General features: G+C 40.2%; 1 protein-coding gene across 1 annotated transcript in view; it reads left to right on the top strand.

The window, feature by feature from the left end:
- LOC307006000 (uncharacterized protein) overlaps positions 1-12,659 on the top strand; it is a 229,927-nt gene that overhangs the window by 97,606 nt on the left and 119,662 nt on the right. The window lies entirely within an intron of this gene.

Genomic DNA, 12,659 nt, shown 5'->3' with positions numbered 1-12,659 from the left:
TTGAAAGCCATGAATTACAGACAAAATATGCTTTTATATGTCCAAGTAAAATCCATGTATCACACTGTATAACATCCAAAGCTCATTATTGCTTCATCCATCACTGATCATAACATCCAAAACAACACACCAACAGTGCATCACACCGGTTAACGCTAGTGTGAACACACACATCTAACACTGATGGCATTTCATCATCTTCTGTCTTCGTTGGTAATCCCTTGTGTCTTCTTGCTAATGACAACTGTTTTCTGAGAGAATTTTACACGCATTTACACGTTTGTTTTCTCTCTCGTTCTGAAAAGTATCCCTCTTGAGTTTTTGAATGGATTAATACGAAAGTGAAAGCTTTATTCACCTACGAACATCTTCTCCGACTCCAACATCAGCGAATTGATGGTCCACTCCTGCTGTCAGTGGCATTTCTCTGCCGCTCCAGCGCTGCTACTACTAGGCTTAACTTTACCCCTGGGGCCGCCATCTAGCTGTCAGCTGCCTCCAGCCAGTCCTCCGTGCCTCGTGCACCCCGTTGCAATGACATGGACCATCTTCTCTATTGTGCCGGACAGTCTTCCATTTCTGTGTCTGGCTAACGGCCGCCTCCAGGCAAACACTCCCTTCCTCATGAAAACACTTCTGATCTACCGGCCCCCCAAACCCAACTCAGTTTTCATCTCAGAGATACGCAACCTTCTCACAACACTCTGCACCACCTCTACCAACATTATCATACTTGGAGATATCAATATCCATCTAGACAACCCAAACCTCCAACAACATGTCGACGTCCCCACACACTCCAGAGGGCACATACTGGATCTGGTCATCTCATACTCCGCCCCTATAGCAGCCTTATGGCGTATGGCCTGGGTGTGTCTGACCATAAGGCCATCTCAATGGAGCTGTCACTCCCTTCCCCACACACCAAGGCCAGGCGTCAAACCTGCTATAGGGACCTGAAAAAGATCATCTCGGACACCTTGACCATCGACCTCCAACATCTCTCCTCTGCTGACCTCTCTTCAGCCACTGAGTCGGTTGACTTCGGTTGAAATAATTGGAATCTGTTTTGGGAGCGACCTAGGCTCTTCCGCGCTGATGGCTTACACCCAAGTAGAAATGGAGCGGATCTTCTGTCGGATAACATCTCCAAGACGTTAAAGACCGTTTGACTAGTTACCAAAAATCCAAATCACAGTCTCTGCTGCACCAAATTAATTGATATAAATACTAGTTTAGAACATTTAATAGAAACTGTGTCTATTCCTCGTTTAGTGAGATCAAATAATAAATCTACTGCAGGATCTAGGAAAAATCTAATTGTTATTAAAACAGAAAATCTCGCTATTAGTGAACAAAAACAATTTCTAAAGCTAGGTCTTCTGAACATTAGATCACTCACACCTAAAGCAGCTATTGTAAATGAAATAGTCACAGATAATAGCTTCGATGTACTTTGCCTTACTGAAACCTGGCTTAAACCAAATGACTATTTCGGTCTAAATGAGTCCACTCCACCAGGATACGGTTATAAGCATGAGCCCCGTCTGATTGGTCGTGGCGGCGGTGTTGCAACAATCTATAGAGATATTCTTAATGTTACTCAGAAAACAGGTGACAAATTTAATTCGTTTGAAGTACTTGTATTAAATGTTACGCTCTTAGATGTAAGGAAAAAATCCCTATTATCTCTAGCCTTGGCTACCGTATATAGACCGCCAGGGCCCTACGCTGATTTCCTAAAAGAGTTTGCAGATTTTCTCTCAGATCTATTGGTCAATGTCGATAAAGCATTAATTGTTGGAGATTTCAACATACACGTAGATAATTCAAATGATGCGTTAGGAGCTGCGTTTACAGATTTATTAAACTCCTTTGGGGTCAAGCAAAACGTCACCGGACCAACTCATCGTCTTAATCATACACTCGATTTAATTATATCATATGGATTCGATCCAACCGATATAGATATCATTCCACAAAGTGATGGTGTCAGTGACCACTTCCTGGTAACTTGTATATTACGGACTACAGTACTATGTCATTCTGCGCCGCGTTACCGACCAGGCAGAACAATCCTTCCATCCACCATAGATAATTTCTCAAATTGCTTATCTGATTTGTCTCAGTTACTGCCTGAACCCAAACAAACAGACGAATTAGAGGAAGTAACTAGCACTATGAGCACCATTCTCTCTAGAACATTGGATATTGTTGCACCCATTAGATTAAACAAGGTCAGAGAGAAAACTAAAGCACCATGGTACAACAATACTACGCATGTTCTAAAGAGAGAAACCCGTAAATTAGAGCGTAAATGGAAACAAACTAATTTAGAGGTCTTTAGAATCGCGTGGAAAGACAGTATGTCACGTTATAAAAAGGCCCTAAAAGCGGCAAGGGCTGAGCATCTCCGCAAACTAATAGAAAACAACCAAAATAATCCAAGATTTTTATTTACCACCGTGGCTAGACTAATAAATAAACAAACGTCACCTGACCAAAATATCCCGTTACAGTTTAGCAGTAATGATTTCATGAACTTCTTCACTGAGAAAATAGAAAGCATCAGAACCACAATTGTAAACACTCAATCTTCAATCGCGCCTTATAAATCAGCCTCAATTATCACCCCGCAAGAACAACTACAGCGCTTTACAACTATAGAACAAAAAGAGCTAAATAAACTTATCACTTCATCTAAAACAACAACATGTTTATTAGATCTAATACCCACTAAACTACTGAAAGAAGTGTTACCTGTAGTGGAAGAGCCTCTTCTCAATATCATTAACTCGTCTCTATCTTTAGGACATGTTCCAAAAACATTTAAACTGGCAGTTATAAAACCACTCATTAAGAAACCACAATTAGATCCAAATAACCTAGCAAACTACAGACCCATTTCAAATCTTCCATTTATGTCTAAAATACTAGAAAAAGTTGTGTCCGCTCAATTGTGCTCTTTCTTGCAAGAAAATGACATCTATGAAAAGTTTCAGTCAGGATTCAGGCCGCACCATAGCACTGAAACTGCACTCGTTAAAATCACTAATGATTTACTTTTAGCTTCTGACCAAGGCTGTATCTCAATACTAGTTTTACTCGATCTTAGTGCTGCGTTCGATACTATAGATCACACAATACTCTTAGATCGACTACAAAATTATACTGGCGTTCAAGGACAAGCATTAAGCTGGTTTAGATCATACTTATCTGACCGCTACCATTTTGTCTATTTAAATGGAAAAAAATCGATCATATCTTCAGTAAACTATGGAGTGCCGCAGGGATCTGTGCTAGGCCCTCTATTATTCTCAATATATATGCTGCCACTTGGAAATATTATAAGGAAACATGGAATTAGTTTCCATTGTTATGCTGATGACACTCAATTATATATTTCATCTAGACCAGATGAAAACGCTATTATTTTGCTATTATCAAAATTGACAGAGTGTGTTAAAGATATAAAAGATTGGATGACGCGTAATTTTCTTCTATTAAATCCAGACAAGACGGAGGTACTACTCATCGGTTCAAAAAACCGCCCACAAAACCTCTCACAATACAACTTTAACATAGTAGGATGTCCTGCTACTTTATCCTCTACAGTAAAAGACCTGGGTGTCATACTTGACTGCGACCTGTCTTTTAAAAATCATATTTCATATGTCACAAGAACAGCCTTTTTCCACCTTAGAAACATTGCTAAGCTACGTAATATGCTATCAGTTTCTGATGCAGAAAAGTTAGTTCATGCATTCATGACCTCGAGACTAGATTACTGTAACGCTTTATTAGCTGGTTGTCCTGCATCCTCAATAAACAAGCTACAGTTAGTCCAAAATGCAGCCACTAGAGTTCTTACTAGGTCAAGAAAATATGATCATATAACACCGATCTTATCATCTCTACACTGGTTACCTATAAAGTTCCGTATTAATTATAAGGTATTGTTACTGACTTATAAAGCCCTAAACGGCTTAGCTCCAGTTTATTTAACGGATCTTCTATCGTCCTATAATCCATCGCGCTCTTTAAGATCGCTAAATTCGAGGCTTTTGGTTATACCTAGGATATCTAAGTCCACTAAAGGAGGGAGAGCATTATCACATTTAGCTCCAAAACTCTGGAATAGCCTTCCTGATACTGTTCGTTGCTCAGACTCGCTCTCCCAGTTCACAACTAGATTAAAGACGCATCTCTTTAACCAGGCATTCATATAAATGTTTTAATCTTACAGTTAAATCCGGCCTCTAGTTCATAACCGCCAGAGGAGAACTGGCCCCCGACTGCACCTGGGTTCTCCCAAGTTTTTTTTTTCTCCATTAGGTCACCTGATGGAGTTTTAGGTCACCATTGTATCACCTGATGGAGTTTTAGGGCACCATTAGGTCACCTGATGGAGTTTTAGGGCACCATTGTATCACCTGATGGAGTTTTAGGTCACCATTAGGTCACCTGGTGGAGTTTTAGGTCACCATTGGGTCACCTGATGGAGTTTTTCGTTTCCTTGCCACTGTTGCCTTTGGCTTGCTCAGTTGGGGATATTCAATTTAATGAATCAATCAATATTACTATTGATTAGCATTACCAAACATGGACGTTTTATTATTATTTTAATTTAATACTGTGAAGCTGCTTTGATACAATCTGTATTGTGAAAAGCGCTATACAAATATTCTTGACTTGACTTGACTCTGGTACAACTGAACAAAACAATGAGACAGGAGATGCTGGAGAGTCTCACCCGACGGTTTGCAAAAGTGGAGGAGGTGAAATGTGCAGTCCTTGCCTGTCTTCTGGATCCAAGGTACAAGGCACATGCCTTTTCATCTGACAACACACTGTTGAATGCAAAAGATTGGCTTAAGGAGGAGACAGAAACCTTAGAGCAAGACAACACACAAGATGAAGGAACACAGTCAGATGATTCCAGCACAGTTTCAAAAAGGCCCCGGACAGAAGAAACCCAGAAGAAACTGATTGATGAGATGTATGACACTCTGCTTGGTGCTACTAGTTCTGAAGTTGGTGGGTCTAGCCTTGAAGGAGAGCTTCAGCAGTACGTTTCAGAACCAGTGATTGATAGAAGGATGGGCAAGCCACTTGAATGGTGGAAACAAAATGAGAAAAGGTTCCCCATTCTTGCTCGTCTGTCAAGAAAGTTCCTTTGCCCCCCACCGTCTTCGGTGCCCAGTGAGCGAGTCTTCAGTGAAGTGGGAGCCATTTATGAAAACAAATGAAGCAGGCTTACAGGGCAGAATGCTGAAAGACTCTGTTTTCTACACTACAACCTAGTTCTGCTTAACTGGGAGTATTAAGTTACACTACTAAAATAGCTATGCAAAAACAAATTCAGGTAATTTAAATTCGTTAGAATATGTTAGAATAATTTTTGTGCTTTATTTTTTACCTCATCAAAGTTTTTATTTTTAAACAATGACACTTAGTAACAGTGCACTTTATTTTTTGGACTCAGACCCCTCTATTTATTTGTGTATAAATATAAAGTTGTTGTTTTTTGTATGCAAGGAGGGAGTGATTGTTGTTATAAATAAAATGGTTTGTTCAGTTCATTTGTGTTGTAATAATTGTGTCAAAAACAGACGTATGACAGTAAATAAATATCGGTTCTGCATATTGGTTATCGGGCACATAAACATGCAAATAATCGGTATCGGTATCGGTTATAAAAAATCAATATCGGTCGATCACTAATCAATGCTGCCTCATTCCATCCACTGGATGCCGCTAAGGTGCGGAATCGAAAGGAGAAAGTGCTCACGGAAGATTGTAGAGTTGATCATGTACTGAAAGATCGGCAGCTGCTTGACCGAAAACTTCTTTGAAGTGTTGTATGAACCCGGAGAGTGATTTGATGACTTCCGAATTCGAATTCCACAGAGATAGTGCCCACTGAAGTGCTTGCCCAGATAATAGTGAAATGATGAAAGCCACACAAGCTGAATCGTTAATAAATTGATGTTCTTGCATGGAAAAATACAAAGATACCTGAAGAAGAAACCCACTGCAGTCCTCCGCCTCACCGGAGAATGTCGGTGGTCGGGCCATGGGACACGCTGAGGCAGTGAAATAAGTAACAGGCGCTTGAGGAAGTGAAGCTGAAGAGGTGGGTTGATGAATGGTGGTCGGATTGACAGGTGATTTCGCCACGGATTCCGATGGATTCTGCATGGGGGTCTGATCTTTGTCGGGTTTGGCATAGACGGCATAGGTAAGTTAATGCCTTTAATTTGCAGAATGGATCGGTACAGCGAAACAGGTGAGAAACCAGTAAGTTGTATATCAGATGATAGCTTAACTGAAGTGTAACCAAGTCTCTCTCTCTCTCTTTCAGATGATGAAGAAGGAGTTCCTTAGAAGACGGAATGATGACTGGCTGAGAAGATTGGGACCGTAGGTAGGAATGCAGGTAAGTAAGGCAGAGAGTCTGTATCATGTGTAGACGAGATCAGACAATGACTGAGGCCCCGTTTACACGTACATGGTTATTTTGAAAAACGGAGACATTTCCCTTCGTTTGTGCCCCTCGTTTACACGCAAACGGAGAATTCTCCTCTGAAAACGATTCTTTCTAAAAACTCCGGCCAGAGTGGAGATTTTGGAAAACTCCGTTTTCACGTTTGCATGTAAACTGAGAAAAACTGAGTTTTAGGCAGTCGACGTCACAGTATGTGACTATTTGCGGGATTCTGGTTGGCTAACATGGGCTTGAGCTTCTCGTTACACTGCCACCTACAGGTTTGGCATGCTCTTGACGGCATATACACGGGTTCGTGTGCACAGGGTTATTTTTGAAAACGAAGAGGGGTGAAATGTCCGTTTATGAAAATAGCCGTCCACGTGTAAACGTAGCCTGAATGTTCGTAGCAGGTATATAAGGGTGAACTGATGATGAGGTCCAGGTGACGGTGATTAGTAATCAGGTGACAATGAGCGTGTGAATGACTGAGTGGGCGGAGTGAGGGAATGAGTGGAGGGAGATGGTGATGGAATCCTGACAGGTACATGGTCAAATGCTGATATTGTTAACAACATTAACATATATATAAATCATGGTCTTATCATAAAACATTTTCAACGTGTTTTTTTTTTTTACTTTGTTACAAAATATTTATTTACAATTTAAAGTATTTTTTTTAAATGTATAATTTAATTTGATAAGAGTTTAATTATGTCGATGTGGTTCTTTACTTTCCAATATGGCTTTTTTGAAAAAAGCACATCAAATACCTAAAAAATATATAAATAAATTGTAATTACACAACTCAGTTTTCTGTATTAAGTAATCTCGAGTAAATACAATGATAAAACAAATAGTATTTTATTTGGTAGCGATGGTCAAACGCCATATCATGACACACAACACTGTTGTTATTAAAAGAAGCGCTAGAGGGCGCTTAACTTTAAAACGTAACTATATGTGATAATAAGACACATTCAACCTTCTCTATTAATCACTTTCACCCTCTTTTATCCAGTGTAAATAACTCCATAATTCCTCTGTTCAACAAAAGCACTGCCCACTTACAAGATTATGAAACAACAAAACTTCCAAGAACTTGTTTACTTATTTAATATGTGTTTATGTGTGTGTATATGTTGATGCATCAAGCCTTTCTAAACATCTAACACATATTTTGGTGTCTACACATTTACAATTAAAGGAAACTGCAGAGAGAGCTTATATTGCAGGACACCTACCACATTATCTGAACAGAGCTTGTTCACGGAGTTGATATTGGCCACTTTCATCAACCACCACTAAGGATGTTGGTGGAATAGGTTTGAGAAAACCATCTAAAGCCGCGTTTCCACCGCGGGAACTTTCCCCAGGAACTAGGAACTGTGGGCTGGTACTCTGTGTGTTTACACCGCAGGAATCAGGGTCTAAATGAAGTTCCAGGTAAATATTTCCCCCTCCGAAAGTCCCTGCTGGCGAGGTAGTACTTTTTCAAAGTTCAGGAACTTTCGGGGGTGGGACTTGTGCGCTGAACATTCTGATTGGTTGTGTTCACGCCACATTTTGACTGGAGGACTCCACGCAGCATTCTATTTTAACCGGCATTTTTAAAAATCTATTGCGGTTCGTGGCTTCATGCATTAAGAGTTGTCTGTCTGCAAATATGGAATTTAATAAATAATAATAAAAAAAAACACCTGGACCGACGACGAGGTTCAGGCTTTATTAAGCGTATTTGTGTAACAGGAAATTTTCGGTAAATGTCCGCAATACATCACAAACACAACCTCAGCACAGTTTGAATCTCCTCCATACTTATTATAAATGTGGCGCTCAAAACTGATTACTGTCCGTCGCAGACTGGGAGGAGCAGTCGCACGCAGTTTACAATCTTCCCGGTACTTTAGACCGCGGTGTAAACGCAGAAAGCATCCGGTCTGGGGCAAAAAAAGTTCCTGGGAAAAAAGTTCCTAAAAAAAAGTCCGGGTAATTTCGGTGGAAACGCGGCTAAACATAGCTTCTCTATCATGGAAAACATGTTTTCTGTGGATCTCGGAGTCACATGTTGAACAGAAAAGCTGACCTCCTGTGGGAACACAGACTAGGCACCGGACAATGGCATCAACAGTTTAACAACTCCATCATTCCCCCTGTTCAACTCGTTTACTTATTTAAAATGTGTTTATGTGTGTGTATATGTTAATGTATCAAGCCTTTCTAAACATCTAACACATATTTTGGTGCCGTCACGCTTGTTGCGGAAATGGTAAGACTGCAATGAAAAGCAAACCCACTTGTGACTTTATTCTTGCAAGAAGACCATTCACACACAGACTTCAGAGATTTCTGCTGCCTTTTTATTTGTGTCAGTCAGAAACAAGATCTATATCACATTTGGACACATTCATTTTCCACTAAACTATTGTCTGTTGTCATGCAAGCACATACATTACATTATTATTTCCATAACAATCCTCTCTTTCGATTATTATTATGTGTATATGTTAATGTATAAGCTTTTTTAAACCATCTAACACACAAGCCTGGAGAAATCCTCCACTGTTAAACACATCAGGCTGGAAAGCTTTAAAGCTTCATCTCTCCATCACTACCTTCAGGTTCTCTCAGCTCAACAGTTATACGGTATATTAGCAATAATGATGATTTCATCCTTCATTCTGAGCCCTGTCTGAAACCACTGGTTTTCACTTAGACACGGATGAGCTTTGATTGGTGGTTCCCATCATGCACTGCAACATTAGGCTTTATGTTTATTGTCACCAGTGATGTCTGTGACACAAAGTGACTGTAGTCTGACTACGAGTATATTAAAATGTAATGTAACTAATATATATATGTGTGTAATCTGATAATGTAATCCAGATTCCATGAACCAGTCACTAGCCCGGGTTTACATCCAGCACTCAACACATTACATGGGGGTTTTGTAGAGGAAAGTTGAGTCACTCAGAGTCAAGAGCATTCAAGACCACAGAGCAAAATCCTCAGTGTTAGAGTCCACAGTTCGGAGTCTATATGAGCCGATCTACAGAGAGGACAAAGTTACACTGTATAGTGTCACTATATAGCACCGGGTCTAAACACTCAGTGGATCAGAGGAAGTGAATAACCACAGGAGGAGCTGATGATGTTTAAAGGAGGAGCTGATGATGTTTAAAGGAGGAGCTGATGATGTTTAAAGGAGGAGCTGATGATGTATAAAGGAGGATCTGATGATGTTTAAAGGAGGAGCTGATGATGTATAAAGGAGGATCTGATGATGTTTAAAGGAGGAGCTGATGATGTTTAAAGGAGGAGCTGATGATGTTTAAAGGAGGAGCTGATGATGTATAAAGGAGGATCTGATGATGTATAAAGGAGGAGCTGATGATGTTTAAAGGAGGAGCTGATGATGTATAAAGGAGGATCTGATGATGTTTAAAGGAGGAGCTGATGATGTATAAAGGAGGAGCTGATGATGTTTAAAGGAGGAGCTGATGATGTATAAAGGAGGATCTGATGATGTTTAAAGGAGGAGCTGATGATGTATAAAGGAGGATCTGATGATGTTTAAAGGAGGAGCTGATGATGTATAAAGGAGGAGCTGATGATGTTTAAAGGAGGAGCTCATGATGTTTAAAGGAGGATCTGATGATGTTTAAAGGAGGAGCTGATGATGTTTAAAGGAGGAGCTGATGATGTATAAAGGAGGATCTGATGATGTTTAAAGGAGGAGCTGATGATGTTTAAAGGAGGAGCTGATGATGTTTAAAGGAGGAGCTGATGATGTTTAAAGGAGGAGCTGATGATGTATAAAGGAGGATCTGATGATGTATAAAGGAGGAGCTGATGATGTTTAAAGGAGGAGCTGATGATGTTTAAAGGAGGATCTGATGATGTTTAAAGGAGGAGCTGATGATGTTTAAAGGAGGAGCTGATGATGTTTAAAGGAGGAGCTGATGATGTTTAAAGGAGGAGCTGATGATGTTTAAAGGAGGAGCTGATGATGTTTAAAGGAGGAGCTGATGATGTTTAAAGGAGGAACTGATGATGTTTAAAGGAGGAGCTGATGATGTTTAAAGGAGGAGCTGATGATGTTTAAAGGAGGATCTGATGATGTTTAAAGGAGGAGCTGATGATGTTTAAAGGAGGAGCTGATGATGTTTAAAGGAGGAGCTGATGATGTTTAAAGGAGGAGCTGATGATGTTTAAAGGAGGAGCTGATGATGTATAAAGGAGGAGCTGATGATGTTTAAAGGAGGAGCTGATGATGTTTAAAGGAGGAGCTGATGATGTATAAAGGAGGAGCTGATGATGTTTAAAGGAGGAACTGATGATGTTTAAAGGAGGAGCTGATGATGTTTAAAGGAGGAGCTGATGATGTTTAAAGGAGGAGCTGATGATGTTTAAAGGAGGAGCTGATGATGTTTAAAGGAGGAGCTGATGATGTTTAAAGGAGGAGCTGATGATGTATAAAGGAGGAGCTGATGATGTTTAAAGGAGGAGCTCATGATGTTTAAAGGAGGATCTGATGATGTTTAAAGGAGGAGCTGATGATGTTTAAAGGAGGAGCTGATGATGTATAAAGGAGGATCTGATGATGTTTAAAGGAGGAGCTGATGATGTTTAAAGGAGGAGCTGATGATGTTTAAAGGAGGAGCTGATGATGTTTAAAGGAGGAGCTGATGATGTATAAAGGAGGAGCTGATGATGTATAAAGGAGGAGCTGATGATGTTTAAAGGAGGAGCTGATGATGTTTAAAGGAGGATCTGATGATGTTTAAAGGAGGAGCTGATGATGTTTAAAGGAGGAGCTGATGATGTTTAAAGGAGGAGCTCATGATGTTTAAAGGAGGAGCTGATGATGTTTAAAGGAGGAGCTGATGATGTTTAAAGGAGGAGCTGATGATGTTTAAAGGAGGAGCTGATGGTGTTTAAAGGAGGAGCTGATGATGTTTAAAGGAGGAGCTGATGATGTTTAAAGGAGGAGCTGATGATGTTTAAAGGAGGAGCTGATGATGTTTAAAGGAGGAGCTGATGATGTTTAAAGGAGGAGCTGATGATGTTTAAAGGAGGAGCTGATGATGTTTAAAGGAGGAGCTGATGATGTATAAAGGAGGAGCTGATGATGTTTAAAGGAGGAGCTGATGATGTTTAAAGGAGGAGCTGATGATGTTTAAAGGAGGAGCTCATGATGTTTAAAGGAGGAGCTGATGATGTTTAAAGGAGGAGCTGATGATGTTTAAAGGAGGAGCTGATGATGTTTAAAGGAGGAGCTGATGGTGTTTAAAGGAGGAGCTGATGATGTTTAAAGGAGGAGCTGATGATGTTTAAAGGAGGAGCTGATGATGTTTAAAGGAGGAGCTGATGATGTTTAAAGGAGGAGCTGATGATGTTTAAAGGAGGATCTGATGATGTTTAAAGGAGGAGCTGATGATGTTTAAAGGAGGAGCTGATGGTGTTTAAAGGAGGAGCTGATGATGTTTAAAGGAGGAGCTGATGGTGTTTAAAGGAGGAGCTGATGATGTTTAAAGGAGGAGCTGATGATGTTTAAAGGAGGAGCTGATGATGTTTAAAGGAGGATCTGATGATGTTTAAAGGAGGAGCTGATGATGTTTAAAGGAGGAGCTGATGATGTATAAAGGAGGAGCTGATGATGTTTAAAGGAGGAGCTGATGATGTTTAAAGGAGGAGCTGATGATGTTTAAAGGAGGAGCTGATGATGTTTAAAGGAGGAGCTGATGATGTTTAAAGGAGGAGCTGATGATGTTTAAAGGAGGAGCTGATGATGTTTAAAGGAGGAGCTCATGATGTTTAAAGGAGGAGCTGATGATGTTTAAAGGAGGAGCTGATGGTGTTTAAAGGAGGAGCTGATGATGTTTAAAGGAGGAGCTGATGATGTTTAAAGGAGGAGCTGATGATGTTTAAAGGAGGAGCTGATGGTGTTTAAAGGAGGAGCTGATGATGTTTAAAGGAGGAGCTGATGATGTATAAAGGAGGAGCTGATGATGTTTAAAGGAGGAGCTGATGATGTTTAAAGGAGGAGCTGATGATGTTTAAAGGAGGAGCTGATGATGTTTAAAGGAGGAGCTGATGATGTTTAAAGGAGGAGCTGATGATGTTTAAAGGAGGAGCTGATGATGTTTAAAGGAGGAGCTGATGATGTTTA

Source organism: Phoxinus phoxinus, assembly GCF_949152265.1.
Source record: "Phoxinus phoxinus genome assembly, chromosome: 1".
In the NCBI taxonomy this organism is placed as follows: domain Eukaryota; kingdom Metazoa; phylum Chordata; class Actinopteri; order Cypriniformes; family Leuciscidae; genus Phoxinus; species Phoxinus phoxinus.
Note: the sequence above shows the minus strand (reverse complement) of the source record. Positions and strands in the feature narration are given on the sequence as shown.